The sequence below is a fragment of the Rhinopithecus bieti genome, unplaced genomic scaffold, assembly GCF_001698545.2.
Source record: "Rhinopithecus bieti isolate Rb0 unplaced genomic scaffold, ASM169854v2 scaffold_48298, whole genome shotgun sequence".
NCBI lineage: Eukaryota > Metazoa > Chordata > Mammalia > Primates > Cercopithecidae > Rhinopithecus > Rhinopithecus bieti.
The window spans coordinates 10,211-32,587 of NW_016818994.1; the positions used below are offsets into that span (position 1 = coordinate 10,211).

The 22,377-nt window shown below is 44.6% G+C and overlaps 1 long non-coding RNA gene across 1 annotated transcript; it reads right to left on the reverse strand.

The window, feature by feature from the left end:
- Positions 1-226: 226 nt before the first annotated feature.
- On the reverse strand, positions 227-20,811 carry LOC108519170 (uncharacterized). The gene is made up of 3 exons (XR_001882551.1): positions 20,743-20,811; positions 17,454-17,603; positions 227-2,966 (listed from the first exon to the last, which is right to left on the reverse strand). It is a non-coding gene; the product is annotated as an uncharacterized LOC108519170 (long non-coding RNA).
- Positions 20,812-22,377: the final 1,566 nt, after the last annotated feature.

Below are 22,377 nucleotides of genomic sequence, written 5' to 3' on the forward strand. Positions count from 1 at the left end.
ACATTTGTGATCTTTTTTTCTCCACTCTTTGTGAATGGTATTTTTCACTTTTGCTACTTCTACACTCTGAAAGTCCAGAAAGAACATAACTTTGCATGAAGGCAAACAAACTTTACGCATCTTCTGGGACACCTCTCCCAGAAGGGTGATTTAGTAAATTCATCCCTTGCACCAAATGTTAAACCTCTATTTAGGCAAGTGTTAGAAGAACAAATAAAATGCATTTTATTATTCCATATAATGCTAGATTTTAACAAACTACATTATGTTTGTAAAACTAAAGACAGCTAATGTATGCATAAAATGTGTTAAATACTACCTAGGGCTACTAAAATGAGATGCTTAATGTTCTTCTGTAGATATCATGATTCATCAAATTATTTGGTTATTTCTGCTGTTGGAAACACATTAAATATGTATTCATAAAATTTTTTCAAAGATTTTTCAGGATTAAATAATCACTTCAAGCAAATCAGAATGAGATGTTTAGAGAGTACTACGAATTGAGTCAATATTCATTTCAACCACTTTTCTAATACAATTGTCTTTGACAAAAAATCTGCTAAACTAAAACGAAATGAACAAATTATTAATGGATACATAGATGAACACATACATACATAGATAATTACCATTTTCAGATTCCTTTGCAGATGGACTCCCACACAGCTGTGGTTCCTCTAAGTAGTTACAGCTACATCGAATCAGAGGAAGGAAGCGAGCAACGAGAGGAAGCAACTGTATCAAGGGATGTTGGCTTCCTTAGAAGCAGGCAGCACAGGTTCAGTGGGTTGATGCCCTGTACTCAGGTCTAATGGAAGTGCTAGTATATAATTCTTAAAATTCTTAGTGCCTAGTACTATAAAAAATAGTGTTGGGGCTTTCATTTGAAGATAATTAAATATGACTGAGTTTTTTCTTCTGTTGTTGCTGTCTTTCTTGGAGATTCTTCCAGCACTCTAAAACTAATAAATCTCTTTCTATTTAAGCAAAGCACACAGATTAGTAATGAAAGGGACACTGATTTAGGTTAAAAACTACACTTGTATAGAAAGAGTACCCCAATTTGGTACCCAGCGATATGGGGGTGGAGCAGAGGAAGGCCAGCTCCTAGAAGTAGAGGAAGAATTAAGTAGATGGGGAGAGAGAAGGAGCGGGAACCTGAGAGACAGCCTGGGAAGAAGCTCTGGGGAATGAATGTAATAGCAACAGTCCCAGAAATATCAATGAATCTTTCCAAATCCTTAACATTAGTGGTGCTATTCATGGAAGTAGGCTCCCTTGAAATGCAGTATCCCATGCTATTAGATCTTCCTGTAGCAGCCGCAGACACCAGCCAGATCACTTCTATTCTCCATTACCACCATGATGATTAACACTGAGTGTCAGTTTGATTGGCTTGAAGGATGTGAAGTACTGTTCCCGGGTGTGTCTCTGAGGTTGTTGCCAAAGGAGATTAACATTTGAGCCGGTAGACTGGCTGTCCCCAGGCATACACCAGGCATCCCCAAGCACCCCTTCCCACCTCATGGCGCCCCTTGGCACAGTGGAGGGACCAAGCACAACTCAGCTGGGGGATGTGCTCCTGCTGTGAGCCTCCATTGGAGAGGTCTCCAGGGCTGCAGGGCTCCAGGGCTCTGATTCACTAGGGCCACGACAGCTCCCTGGGTTTTCCAGTCCTGGGGGCCAACTAAACTGTTATCCCCTCAGAGAGGAGGGCCCAGGCAGAGAGAACATGGCCACGGTGGCCTAGCTGGCCAGTAGTCAGGCTGGCCCTGTGAGATGGCTTCCCAGGTGCTACCCTGATTCCCTCCCCCAGCACGAGTCCCTTGAGGGCAGGGCTAAGCTCCCATCCTGGGCACTTCCCTCTGCCAGAGTCAAGCTCAGGGCTCCACATTTAGGGCGCAATGGGGAAATCTTACTGAAACCTGGCCAGCCATGACTAAGGACCATTTTTCCTTCTCAAACTAGGGTTCTGGATAAAAGAGCTCTTGGCTGCAATCAGAACCAAAAAAAAGGAGCAACTAAGACCAACTTCTGGTGAAGGGCACACTGAGAAAGCAAATCACACATAAATGCAAACCCTCCTGTAGGCTCCCTCACACTGCTGGGCAGACTCTGGAGACCTGAACAGGGTGGTGGCTGCCGGAAGCCACCTGTTCTCATTTCTCAGGGTGTAACCAGGCAGCACCGGGGACAGAAGGGGTGGCCCAGGGACGCCACTGTGCGTCCACAGAGGGCCAGGACCAAGCCACAAGCCTGCCTTACGGTCCAGCTGCCATGGCCCTGAGGGACCCTAAGGGGACTCACACCTACTCCTCAGCTGGTGACAGAGCCAGGGTCCCACCTTCCCAATGGAGGCAAGTGTGGACGGTGGAGCAGATGTGACTGATACCTGCACCGAGGCCACGGACACTCCCCACTCTCAACCCGCAGCCCAGTGTTCATTCTAAAACAAGGCACAGTCCAATCAGAAGGAAAGGCTCAGCCGGTTCAATCTGCTCCTGTATTATACAGATGAGGAAACTGAGGCCCAGGAGGCTCAATCCCAAGGGAATTTGCTCAGGCCAGAGGAAGGTGGCACTCACACCCAGACAGTCAACCCTGACCCAGGTCTGGCTGCCCCCACAGCCAAGAGCCTCAGGCTTGGATGCCCACCCTGGAGTGACCGGTACATCTGAATGCTTCCAGCAGGTGCTCCCCCATGTACCAGCAGACAGTTTAGAAGTCAGGAAACTGAGTCAGGCTGCATAGTTTCAACCTTCTTTCCACTTCATATGCTCTGGAAGCCACCAAAGAGCCATTCTCAGTGCACTGACCATCAAGCAGGCGATGGCGGGGGTGGATCCAGGCTCCAGACACACCAGTTCAGTCTTCCCCACTGGGCCCTGCATAGCTGATGTGGACCAGTGACAACTGTCCCGGGTGGCTGCAGGCCTCGGTGCCCATGAGAGCTCTGTTGGTGCCTAAGAAGAGAAGGGAGCAGACTTTTAAGCAACCCCAACCTCACCAAGGGTGACTATGACCGTCCAGCAGCCAGGTCCCTAGAGGGGCTGGCCTGCACCATACCAGAGCCCACCTTCTCCTTCCCTCCACGTCAAGAAGAGGCCCACCAAGGCTGACGGTCCAGGTCACCCACAAGCATGACCGTCAGCCAGTGCTTGGCCCAAGGTGTCGGGCACCAACCCCGCTAGAAGGAGGATGCAGCCCCGTGGAGCCTGAGGGCAGACAGTGCGGCAGGCACTGCCTCCTCTGCATCTCCACACTCAGGCTGTGGAGGAAACGTCCTGTGAGGGCCAGGCAGTCCACAGGGGTGAGTGTGGCGTACATCCAGCCTGAGAGAGAGACAGGAGTGGCTGGCACCCGACCTATCGCCCATGAATGGGCTTCTCATGGCTCCAGATCAGGGAGTGGCGGAGACCAGCACAGGCCTTCCCTGGCCCAGCACAGGCCTTCCCTGGCCCAGCCCAGGCTCCAGCTCCTGCCCGCCCATGCCTTGGTGCCCTGTCCACCTCTGCAGCTTCAGTAGCAGCCTGGGGCCTCCCTGGGAGAAGCTCTCTGGCCCTGGCACCACCCCAGCCCCCATAGAAGGGGACTGGGGGAGAGGTTGCATCCGAGGCAGTACAGACTACTCAGTCCAGCCCTGAACCAGACAGGGAAACGGAGGCCCAGAGCTCAGGAGACTCGCTCAGGCCACATGAGGGCAGTCCTCAGAGAGAGGAAGCCCCAGCCTGTGTCCAGCTACCCGGCCGCCCAACCACACTCATGGTCAGAAGACAAGGCCAGGGCAGCTGCATCGCCCCCAGAGCTTGGACTGGACCCCAGGTTATCCTCAGAGATGGAGCCTGGGCCAGATCCTGGGAAACCTACAGCTGTTTCCTAAATAGCTGTGACTGTGAGGAAGCTGATGGAGGGAGGAGGGACCCAGAGATTACAGAAGATTCCGAAGCTTATAAATCATTAAAATGTGAGGGCCTCAGTTTGATACTTATTTAAAACGGAAAAAAACAAAAAACAAAAAACAAAATACCTTATAAAACAATTCAAAAATCTGAACACAAGTTAGCTATTCGATGATACTAGGGACTTGCTGTTAATTGTTCATTGTTTGAGGTGTGAGAACAGTATCGCAGCTATGTTACTTTAGAAGGAACGGAAGCCCTTCAGAAAGAGTGGAATATTTAATGAAACAGCGGGATGTCTGGGATTTGTTCTAACGTCATCTAGGGGCACACAGCGGCTCACAACGGGCTTTCCCCCTCAGTACAGACTCAAAATGTCCCCTAATATTGCCTTAATTAGCAGCTAGCGCCCTCCTCCCTCACTGGCTCTGATGCCATAGCTGCTGTCCCCACACAAGGCTCTCTGAGCTGGCTCTCCAGCCACGGGCTCAGTCACAGTGAGCCCAGCCAGGCTGTGAAGGGGGCTGCCTTGCTGTGCAGCTGCAAGGTGGCCTCAGTGGTAAGGAGTGCCCATGCTGACCAGACAACACAAGCCCCATTGCTGGCCCCTCTGCAGGGACTGGGCTGGGGTGGCGTTAAGATCTGGACAAGGGAGCAGGCGTGCCAGGGATGCCAAGAGACCCCACGGTGGGGACACAACATGAGGGACAGGGCAGTAACCTTGATAAGGGCCGGCAAGCCCTAGGACAGGATCCCCAAAGCTGCCTGCACTCACCTGAGGGAATGCAAAGGGCCTGGCCCTGCTTGATGATGCACTTGTAGCATTTGTGGACCTAGTCGGCAAAGAACATCTTAGCTGTGGTTAAAGGCAGATACCAGAGCTCATCCAGGGAGATGTTGTTCTGAGGTCAGCCTGATGAGATAGAAGGTCTTCTGCCCCTGTCAAGAGAGCCTCTTGGCAGAGCTGCCCATGCCAGGACACGGGGGTGGGGGGTACAAGTGTTAGGTCTTAATGTGAGAAGTATCCCGTCCAGTTCCACAAATCCTGCCTGCAACACTGAGGGCACAGGTGCTTTCCAATCCAGAAGTGTGCATGTTAGGAAGGTTCTGGGTATCTGGGCCCCCAGCACAGTCAAGAGCTAAAGCCCATAATCCCACATTACATTGTTTTGAGGCACTACAAATGGTGTGGGTGCCCAGGTTGCAAAAAAGCTGTAACTGGCTGTCAAAAGCATTCCAGGTAGCTCCACTCTTGAGAGCCACTTGAATCCCAGACTGGATGAAATGACGCCACTGTGTCCCAGGCGTCTTATGTCAGGCCCCGGGAGGGGTTCTTCACTGGGAGCAGCGAGACCCGTCCTACTGCAGTGAAGCCAAGACAAGCTCCAAGGATGCCCCAGTGACTTGAGACGTAAACAAACAGTGACAGAAACAAAGGAAACCCTAAGTTGTGGGCTCCCCCAGCTGCTCACCGAGCTTCTCTAGATCTGCTGGAGCTGGAGCTGGGGGCAGGTGAAAGTGCTGATCCCACCTCTGGGAGGCCTTGAGATGTGGTTTCCCCATTTTGCTCGGAGTGGTCTCGAACTTCTGGCTTCAAGTGATCTATATATTTTTGATAGATACCCTTTATTGGTTTAAGCATGTTGGCTTCCCAAAGTGCTGGGATTACAGGTGTGAGCCAATGCACCCAGCCTCAGTGGCTGTATTTCTTACATTATTGTTACAAGGTACAGGTTTTCATAATATTGAAAACAATAAAATGTAAAACTAAAATACTCCCCATTTCTTTGGTTCTTTTAAAATATTTTCTTATTTTAGTGTATGTATTTAAAGTGTGGAAGACAATGTTTTAATATAGAGAGTGAAATGGTGTTTGGGGTCTTACATGTGAAGTAATCATACTTCTGTGTGGCTATTTTCTTATTTTTTCCAAAGGTAGAAAATACTTTGATATTCTCACAGGGAAAGCACCTAAGATAAATGTCAAATTTTGCATGAATGTGAGAAATCTTCAGTTACAAGAGGGGAAAGGATGCTTTGGGGTGGAACAAACATCATACGGGCGGAGTCAAGGCCGTTTCAGAAACTGTGACGTCCTTAAAATTACTCTCTGCCATGTTCCTTTCTACCTTCCAAGGTTTAGGAGGCATTTCTGCCCATTAGAACAGGTCAGAGATTTACAAAGTGCCAAGTTTTCTAAAGGAGAGATTCTACAGAAACTGAGAAACCGGTTAATTTACATAATGCATTTTTGGGTATCCCGAATTACTTTCATTAAACGTACTGGTAAGATTCTTAGGATGAGGAATTATGCGTCACACTTTTAAAAATGTTCTCAAAAGAAGTTGCTAAGGGCTTGACAAACACTTGCTAAGTTAACTTACAAAACACTGTTGGCATCACCTCAGCATTTTAATCATGACGAATCTCAGGACTGACAAACTGCATGTTGATGTCCTTGTTTTCTACTGAATGAAAATATTTACTTTTTGGAATGAATTAAAAGTCACCCTGGATTTACTGAATACCAACCTTGCCTAAGATGACAGATCATTCTCAAGAGCAGCACTGTGTCTCCAGAACCCCAGAGCAGGGCCAGGCTCTCTGGATTTTAGCTGTAAGTGTCCTGCCATTTATCTGTCTTACCAGGTAAATCAAATCTTTATTAAAATCCAAAAGTGTAATACCGTTTATTCTTAGAAGCTACCATTTACAGAGGAGAATAATGCCCTGAACTATAGATAAACTGAATTCTCATGACCTGTTCGCTTTGTAGTTGTCACCCAAGGTAAGCATTTCTGTCTGTAGGTCACCAAAGTGCTTAATAAAGCCAGAAAAGCCATCACTGATGATTTTCTGATTCACTCATCTTTGAATTCATCTGCCTTGCTTAGAGTGGAAAGGAAAATGTCTCTCCATTAGTGCATTCTCGCACTGTTATAAAGAAATACCTGAGACTGAGCAATTTATAGAGAAAAGAGGTTTAACTGGCTCATGGTTCTGCAGGCTGTACAGGAAGTACAGTGGCTGTGGCTTCTGCGAAGGCCTCAGGAAGCTTCCAATCATGGCGGAAGGCAAAGTGGAAAGCAAGGCCTCTTACACGGCAGGAGCAGAAGAAAGAGAAAGGGAGGGGAGGTGCTGCACAGTTTTAAACAACCGTATTTCTCGAGAATTCACTTATTATTGCAATGACATTACCGCGGGGACTATCTGCCCCCATGATCCCATAACCTCTCAGCAGGCCTCACCTAGAAAACTGGCGATTAAAATTTGCCATGAGATTTGGAGGGGACACAGATCCAAACCGTATTGGTCTCTTTAAATTTGTGTGTCCAAAAGGGAACATTCTTGGATACTTTATTAAATTCCATTAATTTGGTAAATGATCATTTAAACCCAAGGAAGAAGCTTCTTGAACTAAATAATTATAAAAACATGGATCTTGATACTCTACTAGGTTAAAATAAGGTGTTGTTGTTGTTGTTGTTGCAGCAAATCTCTTATTAAGCAACTTTAGCGTTATAGCCTCAGTAAAACATAGTGAGTCAATCCCAGCATGCACGCTTTTGGTAAAGTGACTGTAAAAATGGAGTAAGAAAGTTGTGATTGCTTTCTTAGAGGACAGTTTCAAATAATTTTCACCTGTCTTCTGTTTTTTTCTACCACGAAGCAGGGGGCATCCCTATACTTCTCGATTGAATGTAACACAACTTCCTTTACCATCTTCAACTTCCTGTCTATGCATTCCTTTCCTAATCTTTACAAATTATGATACTGGTCATCTTACAGATTGCTTTCATTCACCTTAGAGTTATTATAATTCCTTTTGCACAAATTTTAAGGACAGAAGTTTTGACCCCAATGAACCCATGTAAAGTATTGGGTTTTCCCTCCAAGGAGGCTTCAGAAAACTGAGTCCTAGCTAATAATCAGGCTTTTGTTACCAAGTATCCAAAAGATGAATATATGTGCCTTAAATAAGCTTATTGGGTATTTTATTTTACTAAGAGTCAGAAGTACACAATGTATTTGTGTTTTATCACATATTAGGGATCTAAAAGTGATATACTCTGTTACGGTTATAAAGGAAAAAAGAAGGAGTTCATATTCAATGGAAGAGTTTCTTTTTTATTGAGAAAATAATTTGAAGACAAAGGTAATGAGGAACCCAGTGGAAATTGCTAGTGGACTCTCAAAGGTGTCAGTACTGAGTGATTCTTTTCTTTTCTTGAGACAGTCTCACTCTGTCACTCTGTCGTCCAGGCTGGAGTGCAGTGGCACAGTCTTAACTCACTGCAACCTCTGCCTCCTGGGTTCAAGCAAATCTCATGCCTCAGCCCCCTGAATAACTGGGATTAAAAGCACGCACCACCATGCCCAGCTAATCATTTATTTACTTATGTATTCATTTATTTATTTTTATTATATTTGAGGCAGAGTCTCACTCTGTCACCTGGGCTGGAGTGCAATGGAGCTATCTCAGCTCATTGCAACCTCCGCCTCCCAGATTCAAGCGATTGTCCTGCGTCAGCCTTCAGAGTAGCTGGGATTACAGGTATGCGCCACCGCCCCAGCTAGTTTTTGTATTTTTAGTAGAGATGGTTTCACCATGTTGGCCAAGCTGCTCTTGAACTCCTGACCTCAAATGATCTGTCCCTCCCAGAGTGCTGGGATTACAGGCCTGAGTCACCACGCCCAGCCCAATGTTTGTATTTTTTTTTAAACAGAGATGGGGTTTCACCACATTGACCAGGCTAGTCTCAAATTCCTAACCCCAAGTGATCCACCCACCTCAGCCTCCCAAAGTGCTGGGATTACAGGCATGAGCCAATGCACCCAGCCCTGAATGATTGTTTTGTCTGTACATTTCTCGTGTCTAATATGGCATTGTAAAGGCAATCAGATCTTTTCATTCATGTGGTTTTGGACCTTCTCAATAATGGTATTATTCTTTGTACTTAGAAGCTTGGCAGGCACTAGAACCCATCTCTCAAACGAAACAGGCTGAAGACATTAGGACATATAGTAGCTGCAACTTGAAGGAGGTTGCATGAAATATTAATCCTGCTTCTCTCAGAACAGAGGCCTGCAACGGAGCCAGTGAAGCAATCACTAGCTCCACAAATAAGACACTGCAAAAATTAAAAAATACCTGAGATGTTTTGTAGTCTGTGACAACAACTATGCATGGTAGAAAGGCTAGTGAAAAACAGATACATACACCAATGGAACAGAATAGAGAGCCCAGAAATTAACCCATCATATATGGTCAACTAAATTTCAATAAGGGTACCAAGAATACACAGTGGGAAAATGACCATCTCTTCAATAAATGATGTTGGGAAAACTGGATATCCACGCACAAAAGAATGAAATTGGACCCCTGCTGTACACCATACCCAAAAATCAACTCAAAATGGATTAAAAACATAAATGTAAGAATTGACACCATAAAACTCTTAGAAGGGAACATAGGGGGAAAGATCCTGGATATTGGATACAATGCAAGTGGGACTGTATCAAACTAAAATGCTTCTGCACAGTAAACAATCAATAAAATGAAAAGATAACCTATAGAATGGGAGAAAACATTTGCAAACCATATTATCTGGTAAGAGTTTAATATCCAAAATACCTAAGAGACTCATACAACTGAATAGCAGAAAAACCCACAAATAACCTGATTGAAAAAATGGGCAAAGGATGTAAATAGACATTTCTCCAAAGGAGACATACAAATGACTGACAGATATAGGAAAACACGCTTACCATCACTAATCATCAGGGAAATGCAAATCAAATCCACAATGAGGATGGCTCCTAATTTTTAAAAAAAGATAACTGCTGGTGATGATGTGGAAAAAAGGAAAACCTTGTATATTACTGGTGGGAATATAAATTGTTACAGCCATTATAGAAAATAGTATTCAGGTTTCTCAAAAAAATTAAACATAAAACTGCCATATGGTCCAGCAATCCCACTGTTGGGTATATATCCAAAGGAACTGAAATCAGTATGCTGAAGAGATATTTGTACTCTCATGCTTATGGCAGCATTCTCAACAGTCAACATATGGAAACAACCTACATGTTGATTGATGAATGAATGAAGAAATTGTGGTGTATACACACAATGGAATATTATTCGGCCCCCCAAAAATGGAAATCCTCTCATATGTGACAACATGGATGAACCCAGAGGACATTATGTTAAGTGAAATAAGCCAGATACAGGTAGACAAACTCTGTGTGATTTTACTTATATGTGAAATCTAAAATAGTGAAGCAGAGAGTAGTGTGGTGGTTGCCAGGTGCTGGGGGAAGGGGGAGACTGGGAAGTGATGGTTACAGGGTACAGTTTCATCATAGTGCCGATAGCTGACAATACTGTACTGTGTACCTAAAATTGCTAAGAGGGTAGATCTTCTGTTAAGGCCTCTTACCAAAACAACAACAATCATAATAAAGGGGGGTGGCAGGAAACTTTGAGATGTGACAGCTGTGTTTATAACCTTGGTGGTGATGGTTTCAGGGATGTTTGTTTATCCCCAAATTGATCAAGATATATACATCAAATATGTGCCACTATTTATATATCAATCATACATCAATTAAGTGGTTTAAGAAAAACAATAACAACAACAAAAGGTTTGTGGAATACACTAATCAGACGATATAAACATCATCAGGGAGTTGAAGAGGCAGCATACCTGATTACTCGGCCTGATTTGGGGCCAGACATGGGGAAGCCAACTTTAGGAACAACCAAATGAGAATTCATTACGACTCACAGCACAAAGCTACCTCAAAGGAATCTGGTAGATATGCCGAAATTACACATTACATGAAAAAAAAAGAAAAAGAAAAAACTAATTGCAATTCCAAAGAAAACTTCTGAAGTCCTCAGATTGTGTGTATGTGCCCATTTGTGTGCATCTTTTACTTTTTCAGATATTTTCTTGCAAAATTAACAAACTTTTCCTTTCATATTTTCCCATCATTCCACAGTTGCATTTCTTTTACCAAGTCCTAAGTAGCCTTTACTCCCCTGTCCACCAGTAAACATTGGTTTGGCAAAGCCAAGAGTTTATCTAATTTTCATCCTAAAAGGATGGTGACCCTTTGCTGGTGATTTGCATTTTCGGCCGAGAAATCTTCACAATTTTTCTTTGTTTTCAAGGTTAAAAAATTTAACCAGAACATAGCTTACAGTTAATGTTTCTCTATGAATCTATCACTAATTATCTATAATGTTGTTATATCTTTTGGCTATTCTATCTTTAACAGGTTTTTTCATTGGTGGGTTCTCTACTTCAGGAACATCAATTGTCTCTACGTTGATCACTTTTTGACTGTCCTTCATTATTGATTACGTTGTCTCTTATTACTTTGTCTTTTATTCTCTGCACTCATCATGATTAAATGAAGCCTTTACATCAGAATTTTAGTTTAGCTAAGTATTTCCATCATTGCTATTGTAATGTATCTGTCAGTTCCATGGGGGTGGTGTTTTAGCTCTCAGTTTCTTTCTTTCGCTTTGCAGTCTTTCTTCTCATTTCATTGTTTAATAATCTTTGATTTCCTTTAAAAATATATATGTTATTTCATTCCTTAGCAACATGGTGCAGCTGCATAAAATTGTCTTCTTTCCTTGCCTTCTGTTTTCTTAAGTTATGATTAAGTTCCTCACTTGTCATTTTTGTGTTCAGTTTTATTCATTCAATATTGATTTATTGAGTGCCTACTATGTGTCAGGCACTATTCTTAATACTAAGGAAAGGCCTGTTAGGGAAACCACATTCCTGCCCTCATGGATATTACATTTCAGACACGGAAGCCAGACAACAAATAATTGATCTATAATAAAACATCAAGATAGTCTGTACTGGGGGATTGTGAGCTCCTGACTTAACTCTCAATTCCTCAATTGCCACTATCATGCAAAAGCAGCCATAGACAATAGGTAAACTAGTATGTGTTACTGTGTTCCAATAAAACTTTGCTGACACCTGCTTTCAGGCAGCTATTTGCATTTATCAATGTTATTCTCATCCTCTTTCTGGTATTGTTTTCTGAGGTCATTCCACTTACTGATATTATGATAATCAGGTATAAGGTCCTGGGTGGGCCAGTAGAGAAAAAAGACGATGACGGCCATCCCCAAGGACATGTGTTGAGCCCTTTCCTTCACTTACAATTACTTCAAGACAAAGGAGAAGGGGTCACTTTGTTCTCTTCTGGCTGCTACCCATTTCTGGTTGTCTTTATGAAAGAACAGAAAGGTTGGAATCTGATACTGGCTTCATCCTGCAACTCTCCAGGCCTGCTAATGGGGTGACTACCAATTAATGGGGCACCCAGAGACTGAGAAAACATGGACATCCACCAATGAAGTTCCCTAAAGGAGTAAGAGGTCAAGTTGTAATGGCACCTGCTGACTTAGTATTTTCTTCTACTGCCTGATTTCTTTTATGCCCGTGGTAGACTTAAACATTTAAGTGTCAGCTTATTTTTCTAGGACACTAAAATACTTTAAAACACATTTTAATTCTTATTACCAGCCTCAGCATCATAGTGAGATCTTGTCTCTACTAAAAGTAAAAACAAATGAACAAATACAAGCTAGCCAGGCATGGTGTTGCATGCGTGTAGTCCCAGCTACTTAAAGCAGAGGTGGGAGGCTCATTGGAGCCCAGGAGTTTAGTTTACAGTGAGCTATGATTGTGCCACTGCACTCCAACCTGGACAACAGAATGAGACTCTTTCTTAAAAAAAAAAAAAACCCTCTAATTTAAAACAAAACAAAACAGTTTTTATTCATCGCAAATAGGCAAATGCAAATAGGCAAAGAGAATAAATATGATCCTGAATCCCCTCTCCCAATATGACGAATGTTAACATTTCTAGACATATCTTCCAAATATAAACCTATATAAAACTAACATATGTGAACGCATTATATACTAAAACATTAAACTCATATTGAATACGTAGCACTTTGCAGCCTTCCATAAGTAACACATGACAGCAATAACAAACATAACAGAATATAAAATACTCTCAAATTGGCCTGATTTATAACCTGCTTTTTCATTTAATATCATGAAACCTTTTCTAAGTCTCTAAATTATTTTGGGTTTTTTTTTGGCAATGGTTGTATAGTATTCCACTGCACAGATGTACCATAGCTCATTTAAATAATCTCTCCTTGTTTGGGAATTTAATTTGCTTTGATTTTTTCAATATTATGACCAACACTTAAATGAATATCCTTTTACCTAAATATAGGCATATATTCTTTTTTTCCAGTACTTGTTATTTTTGTTTTTGTTTTGAAGATGGTTTCTCTCTGCTGCTCGGGCTGGAGTGTACTGGTGTGATCAGCTCACTGTAACCTCAAACTCCTGTGCCCAAGGATCCTCCTGTCTCAGCCTCCCGAGGAGCTGAGACTACAGGCATGCACCACCGCATCTGGCTAATTTTTTTTAAATTTTTCATCTTGTAGAGATGGGGTCTCACTTTGTTGCCCAGGCTGCACTTTGTAATAGAATTCTTACTTATAAATATACTTTACCTCCTCTGGGCACTGGTCTCATTTTTATGTTTAAAACTTGGCTGCAACACTTCAGTAATGCTAGTTCTCTTTGCTAGTTTTGGTGGGGCGGGAGGAGAGGTAGACAGCTGTGGGTTACGGTTAGAATACTGACGCTCTGTGAGGCAGGACCCACGAGATGATGAGGCCCATGGAACTCCTTGAAGAGGTTAAAGGATTCAGTAGAGGGTAACTGTGAGTCAGAAATCCCATTGTGACCACTACTACCTATACCAGGAGAGTGACATTCAACCATGAAATACTAAAGTGGGCATGAAAAAATTCCAAAGGGTATCACCAACTGACAAAGAGCAGAAATGTATACTCTAGGTTGACATTTAGCCCTTAACACACCATGACAGCGTGAGGCTCCATGGGGTGTGTCAGCATGGGGGATCTGATGAAACCCTCCCCTCTCTTGCAGTCTGTGGCTCTGCCTCATGTAATATTATCACACAAACCTCTGCGTGAACACCATAAAATGCATACTTTTTGACATCTGAAACCTCAGCTGGTCAAGTCCATCTGGGAAATACATCCTGAGACGGGTGGAACTTTCACATCTTATTCAAATTTATACTTTCTTCTTTTCTTTTCTTCTCTCTCTCTCTCTCCCCCGCCTCCTTTTCCCCTCCACTCCCCTCCCCTCCCCTCACCTCACCTCACCTCTTCTTTCCTTTCCTTTCTTTCCCCCTTGTTATTTGCCTGGGAGTCTAGGATACAGCAGGCTCTGGGTAAACGTGTATTGTAAAGTTGGCAGGTAGAAGGGGCTTTTGGCTGTTGTTTTTCAAACAGGTTATGAATATGCTGACATTATTAAAAACACATGCACATGTACATCACCATTGCCCCAGAAACCTCTCCAGCTGACTAGTGTCAAGCTAGTGATTTATAAGATTGTCTGCACATATTATATTTTAAAATACATATTGCTTTTGTGAAATGTGTATTTATTACACATTTTGGAATTGATAATATATGCCAAAAAGCAGCCTCTGCCTTGCTGGATCTGAGACAGTCTGTCATGTAAACACATTTCTGGAAGGGACTTCATACAAATGCTTTAGATGGGGCCAACCAGCTTCCATGGTCTCTCTCTCTCTCACACACACACACACCCCTTCTTCTCCCCCGACCATGTCACACCCATACAAATAAATAATAAAACAGTAATGGAACGATAGCCCCAGAGGAAAGCTCTGTTAGGAATAAGTCTTATTTTCAAAGCTGCACAAAACCCATCCAGAGAAGTAACCTTGTGAAAAGCAACAAAGCAACACTTTCTAACTCTACAGATTGGGCTGCCCCAAACTAGCGAGATGGCTCTGTGAGCCCCACCCCGTGTGTTCTTCAAATACCCTGAGCTGTCACTCCAAGTGCGAGAGTTGACGGGAAATCCAATTTGCGGTCAGTCTATAGCAAGAGTGTTCCAGACTCTGATTGCCTTGGTACAGCCATGTGGGTCAGTGTATGGCTGTGTGGGTGTGTGGGGCTGTGTAGGTATGTGAGTCTGTGTGCAGCTCTGTGGGTTAGTGTGTGGGTGTATGACTCTGTGGGTGTGTTGCTGCATGGCTGTGTGGGTCAGTGTGTGACTGTGTGGGTGGGTTGGTGTGTGGATGTATGACTGTGTGCATGTGTGGCTACACAGGTGTGTGGGTCAGTGTGTGGCTGTGTGGGTCGGTATGTTGTCATGTGGGTCAGTGTGTGGCCATGTGGGTCAGTGTGTGGCCGTGTGGGTCAGTGTGTGGCCGTGTGGGTCGGTGTGTAGCTCTGTGGGTTGGTGTGTAGCTCTGTGGGTTGGTGTGTGGGTGTATGACTGTGTGGGTTGTGGCTGCACGGCTGTGTGGGTCAGTGTGTGACTGTGTGGGTTGGTGTGTGGCTGTGTGGGTCGGTGTGTTGTTGTGTGGGTCTGTGTGTTGCTGTGTGGGTTGGTGTGTTGCTGTGTGGGCTGGTGTGTGGCTGTGTGGGTGTGTGTGTGGTCACCCTGTGTAATGTGCATTCACACCCCACTCTGGCAGCTTAATCTTTTCCTCCCCAGCATCCACTGGCATAATCAACTGGGGGCCTGCACAGAACCTGCATGTGGGTCAGTGTGTGGCCGTGTGGGTCAGTGTGTGGCCGTGTGGGTCGGTGTGTTGTTGTGTGGGTCGGTGTGTGGCCGTGTGGGTTGGTGTGTGGCCGTGTGGGTCGGTGTGTTGCTGTCTAGGTCGGTGTGTGACTGTGTGGGTCGGTGTGTAGCTCTGTGGGTTGGTGTGTAGCTCTGTGGGTTGGTGTGTGGGTGTATGACTGTGTGGGTTGTGGCTGCACGGCTGTGTGGGTCAGTGTGTGACTGTGTGGGTTGGTGTGTGGCTGTGTGGGTCGGTGTGTTGTTGTGTGGGTCTGTGTGTTGCTGTGTGGGTTGGTGTGTTGCTGTGTGGGCTGGTGTGTGGCTGTGTGGGTGTGTGTGTGGTCACCCTGTGTAATGTGCATTCACACCCCACTCTGGCAGCTTAATCTTTTCCTCCCCAGCATCCACTGGCATAATCAACTGGGGGCCTGCACAGAACCTGCCAAGCTTGTATTAATGTTGGCTCAGGGAGAGATTTATTCCTTCCTAGCACAGCACAGGCTATACCTGGCTCAGCTAGGATTCTCCCACCTTTACACCCCTCACTACACTACAAATACACACAAACATGCATGCACACATACAGGTGTGCGCACATGCGCACGAACACACACACACACACACACATGAGTGCCAGGTGGAACTAGTTCTGGTCAGTGTTTGGAAGGGGAACCTCCTTGGCCTCTGCCAAATATAGTCAATCACCCTGAGATTTTCAGAGCTTCTGCCTCATTGTTTGATCTGGAAACCCCTTTCCTACTCTACAGGGGCCACAAGCACATTATAAATGCAATCTCACTTGGAGGCTTAAGTGCCAACCTGGGCTCAAACAGCCGTGTCATCTGAATGAGTAATTTACCTCTCTGCTCATCAGTTTGCTCATTCATAAAATGGGGATGATATTAGCAGGGTGACATTGTGAGGTCCCTCATTAAGGTATCATTTTAAAATGAACCACAGTCCTTGTCCAGTGGGAGAGGCATCAGACAGAATGTCTACTCCCGCCTCAGTCCAGGATGGGATAAATCTCAGCCTGTTAGCCCTGCTGAGTCCAATCACACAAACTCTGCAGGGAGAAAGAGGAGAGCATCTGCCATACAGTCAGGCTGCCACCCTGTTCACTTGCTTCTGTCCTTGACCCTGTCCCTGAGCTCCAGACACACAGAACTCTTCATTGATCCCAGGACACACCCCCATTGCACATGCTGTGTCCTCTGCCTGGATTTCCCTTCCACCTATTCTCCGCCTAGAAAACTTATATTCATCCTTCAAAGCTCAGATCTAAAACCACCATTTATTGCAGCCTTCCGTGCTCCCTCCTCTTCTTCCTCAGCCTCAAGCAGAGATAATTCCCTGGGTCATCATGGAATCTCATGAAAAGTTCTATTTGAACACTTCCCATACTTGCAACACCAGGACGTGATGTGGCTCTTCCACCAGATTGTGAACCCCTTGAAGAGAAGAGTTATATTTATCTTTGATTCCCTAATACTCAACCCAGTGTCAAGCATGTAGTAGTAAACTTAATCCATGTTTGAATGAATTATTCTTTGTGTCCTCAAAGTTTAACTCCAAGACTGGGGCATACTAATTACCTAACGAATGTTTGTGGAAATGACCAATTAATTGTTATGAATCTATCTCTGCAGTCCCACAGCCTAGTAGAGTTGTTTGAAAGAGTGAACTGTGCCTCATTCTGGCTACTCACTATGTTTCCTGGACTGTAGTAGGTGCCAAAAAAAGGTTTGCATGAATGTTCATTCCCCCAGCACCTGTTATAGAGTTTATCTAACTGTTGCAATTGACAACCCTCATGTTTCTCCTCAACTCAATCAGTGTAGGTTTACCTTACCTGATGACGAAATGCAGGTTCAGGGCAGCAGAGGATGGGGGAGGGAAGGAGGGCTCTGCTCCACTGGTTCATTCAAGAACCCAGGCTCCTGATGGCTCTGCCAGTTTCAACAAGTGACCTTCCAGGGTCATCCTTGGTGTTGAAACCTAGCTGGAAGGTTGTGGAAAAAACAGAAACAGTTTATGGCCAGGCCAGGAACTACCCCACCTCACTTCTGCTCACATTCCTTTAACTAGAATTCAGTCACTTGGTCACACCTCACTGCAGGGAAGGCTGGAAAATGTAGCTTAAACTGTGTGCTCAAGTAAAAGTGGAAATGGGTTTGATGAGCAGTAATAAGTCCAAAAAACTTGTCAATCATCCACAAATATTTGACGAACAATATGAATAATGAGTTTTTCTATACCTGGAAGCTATGTATAGGTACGTTTGCACATAGCATACGCTCAATGAGTAGCTGAAATAATTCATCTCTGTATCCTCAAAAGCCTTACATATTGTCTCATGTGGAGATGGTACTCAGTAAATAAACAGATGAAAAGGAGGGAGGGAGGGAAGGAGGAGGAAGGAAGGAAGGAAGGAAGGAAGGAAGGAAGGAAGGAAGGAAGGAAGGAAGGGAGGATTGATTTAATAACAAAGGGTAGATAATGTATAGATGAATGGATGGATGGATGAAAGAAATCAAGGATGGGTGGGAGAAAAGAAGGAAGCAAAGATTTAGTAACAGATGAGTGAATGATGTATAGATGAATGGATGGGTAAAAGAAATCAAGGATGCATGGGAGGAAAGAAGGAAGAAAGGAAGGAAGGAATGAACAAATGAAAGAAGGAGAAAAGGAAGGAAAATAGTAAGAAAATATTTAATAATGGATGGATGATGGATAGATTAATGGATGAAAGAAAGGATGAGCAGGAGAAAAGGAGATGGGAGGGAGGAAGGTGTATATATGTACATACATACACACACATATATACATATACATAGTCTTATTAATATGTAACAAGAATTAGGAGTTTTATATATATGCATATATGTACACCCACCCACCCACACACACACACACACACACACACACACACACACACACATATGTATATGCTTGGGAAATTAAGTACTTGGGAAATTGTTACCATCATAAACTAGGGCAATGGGTCACCCCTGAGGTGTTCCTGTTAGCCCCAACTGCTCAGTCCCTACTTGGTCCTGATCCCTTGCCCCACACCTCATTACACCCTACACAGGGACTTGACCACCTTCTAGCTTCCAAATAGGAATGAGCTTAACTCCAGGTTTCCTGAGTGTGGTGGCTACAGCTTCAAGTGGGAGCCATGGAAAATGGGTGGGAAGACAGAGCAAGATTTTAGATTCAAGGTCTACACTCTGCTTGAGTGATCAACATCATTTCCACACTATAATTACACTGCCCAATTCTCCAGATTGTACTGCTATCTTGTAGGCTGTCCTGGTTGGAAGTAATCTGAAACTATGAGACGTTAGATTCTGTGAAACAATCACTTCCCAAAGAAATATGGTCCTAGACAGTAATTGACAGATCCCGTTAAGCCTCTTATTTCCTATTTGGTCTCTTCTGAGATGACACTGTTGATTTGTGTAATGCAAACTGTGTCCCCCGTATTGCCAAAGGAGAAAGATTTGCCCAGCTTTGGAGGATAAGGGCTCAGGGAGTCTAAGCCAGGGAGCAGAAGGAGGATGGCGTTGAGTTATGATAGGTGGCTAGACCAGATATATCTTGACGGATTTTTCTCCATGGTCTGCATGATTATTCTGCTCCAGAGAATTCCTACAAGGACAGCTTGCAACTACTGTGGTTTAAGTCAGAGGCCACAGGATCTGTTCTTGTGAAACTTGGTTAGCATAAAAGGAAAAGGGACACATTTGGCTCAGAGCTCAGAGGTGCTCCACAAGGGATGCCCCAGAACTCTGCAGATGGTCCAGGAGGAGCACATATCTTTGCAAAGCACCCCTGACTCTCCAATCCTGATATCCTCATTCCCCTGCTTCTGTACTCTAAACCCAGAACTTTGCTGAGTTAGAGTGTGTTAAAATAATTGCGTTTATCTTGTGCTCTTGTAAAATTTAGGACTTGTGTGCTTAGACATCCCCCAACCCAGCCAATTTCTTCCTTACCCTGTCTTTTCTGGGTCCAGGGATGAGAGACTAAAGACTTTTGTTAAAGAGGAAAGCAAGCTGAAGTGAAAAGGAAAGAGCACTAACCTAGGAGTCAGGCAATGAAATTACAATCCCTATCTTGTGGCAAAGTTGCTGAACTGCTTTGAGAAAGTTTCGTCCCCTTTCTGGCCTGGCCTGCAACTCCCAATCTTAAGATAAGGGATTAGTCTAGAACATTTTAAAATTAGCTGCCAATATTTAAAATCAAGAGATCCCACATAAAAGAGGTTTTTTAGCTCCTCCCATAAATTCTGATTGGAAACACCAGTCTCACACTCCCACTTGGCCTCAAACAGCTGAAACTGAGTGGTGGCTTCTTGCTTTAGGTGGGATTTGCACCTTCAGGTTAACCACAATCCCCACTACTCCTTATTGCCTTAAACCTTGCTTCACTTGCTTATGTCATCAACTAGCCCTCATAAGCTTATGTTTGTAATTTCTAGATATCTATTCCCACTCCAGCTTCATTAATCCAAAATAAACTCACTCTCACACAGAAGCCAAGTGTAAGAACCATCACCTGTGACTGCTATTTGTCAACACTAATTAGGCCTGCATGGTCCCAATTCAGCACCCTGGACAAATTATTGAGTGCTATTAGAGGAAAGTGAGTCCTCCCATATCCCACCAAGTCCTGTCTAATGGGCAGCCACACCCTCGCACAGACTGAGAATATGCTGATACCTGGTAGACTAAAACTTCATCTTGTTATTAGTACCAAAGCCTTGAATCTCTATTAAATCTGCCCTGTGTTTGATTTCTTTGTAATTCTGCCATTCCTTGGAATGAGGATGGGGATGTAGGGGGATGAGGGTGAGATGGGTAATTCTTCTCTGTCAAGACATGTCCAAACTGCCTATCTTTTAGGTGCAACTGCTGCTTCCCAAAGGCCATCATTCTTGTTGCTGTAAAGAATGATGGATCTGATACCATATATTACCACTGTGCACTTTCATTTTCAGGGTCTGATTTTCCTCCCCCAAATTGCTGAGTGATCGAGAGGCTAGGGTTGCTTTTATGAGATGTGTCATAAGGCCTTCTTTATGAACAACGTGGCCAGGCAACATGGATCAGAGATAAGGGAAAACTGTCAGGTACCTCCGAGTTGTTTCTTGCTGGTATTTCTTTGCAGGTTCCCTCCAAGGCGTCTCTCCAGGAGTCCATGGCTGTCAGGAGGATATCAGGTGGTTAATCTGCTTTCAATTCCTTACAATTACTGAGCCCACCAGTCAAAACCCACCACAATCTGAAACCCACTGAGGGCCCACTCTGTGGCAGGCACTGTGCTGAGGTCTAGGAGGTGAGAGATAAAAAGTGTATCTCTGCTCTTGTGAAGCTTCTATTCCAGTGAGCAAGACAGACAATTAAAACAAAGCTATGGTGTGGTGCAGTGGGTCACACCTGTAATCCAGCACTTTTGGAGGCTGAGGCAGATGGACCACTTGAGGTCAGGAGCTCAAGACCAACCTGGTCAACATAGAGAAACCCCACCTCTACTAAAAATACAAAAGTTAGGCCAAATAGGAACAGTTCCAGTCTACAGCTCCCAGCGTGAGCGATGCAGAAGACAGGTGATTTCTGTGTTTCCAACTGAGGTACCGGGTTCATCTCACTGGGGCTTGTTGGACAGTGGGTGCAGCCCCCGGAGTGTGAGCCAAAGCAGGGCAGGGCATCACCTCACCCGGGAAGGGCAAGGGTTTGGGAAATTCCCTTTCCTAGCCAAGGGAAACCGTGACAGACAGTACCTGGAAATTCGGGACACTCCCACCCTAATACTGAGCTTTTCCAATATCTTAGCAAACGGCACACCAGGAGATTATATCCCACACCTGGCTCTGAGGGCCCCATGCCCATGGAGCCTCACTCACTGCTAGCACAGCAGCTTGAGATGGAACTGCAAGGTGACAGCGAGGCTGGGGGAGGGGTGTCCACCATTGCTGAAGCTTGAGTAGGTAAACAAAGCAGCTGGGAAGCTCAAACATGGTGGAGCCCACTGCAGCTCAAGGAGGCCTGCCAGCCTCTGTAGACTCCATCTCTGGGGACAGGGCATAGCTGAACAAAAGGCAGCAGAAACATCTGCAGACTTAAACGTCCCTGACAGCTTTGAAGAGAGTAGTGGTTCTCCCAGCATGGAGTTTGAGATCTGAGAATGGACAGACTGCTTCCTCAAGTGGGTTCCTGACTCCCGAGTAGCCTAACTGGGAGACACCTCCCAGTAGGGGCCGACTGACACCTCATACAGCCGGGTGCCCCTCAGAGACGAAGCTTCCAGATGAAGGATCAGGCAGCAACATTAGTCATTCTGCCATATTTGCTGTTTTGCAGCCTCCACTGGTGAAACCCAGGCAAACAGGGTCTGGAGTAGACCTCCAGCAAACTCAAACAGACCTGCAGCTGAGGGTCCTGACTGTTAGAAGGAAAACTAACAAATAGAAAGGACATCCACACGAAAACCCCATCTGTACGTCACTATCATCAAAGACCAAGGGTAGATAAAACCACAAAGATGGGGAGAAACCAGAGCAGAAAAGCTGAAAATTCTAAAAATCAGAGCACCTCTTCTCCTCCAAAGGAATGCAGCTCCTCACCAGTGATGGAACAAAGCTGGACAGAGAATGACTTCGACACATTCAAAGTTCCCTTTGACAAGGGAAGCCCATCAGACTAACAGCAACTCTCTCGGCAGAAACTCTACAAGCCAGAAGAGAGGGTGGCCCAGTATTCAACATTCTT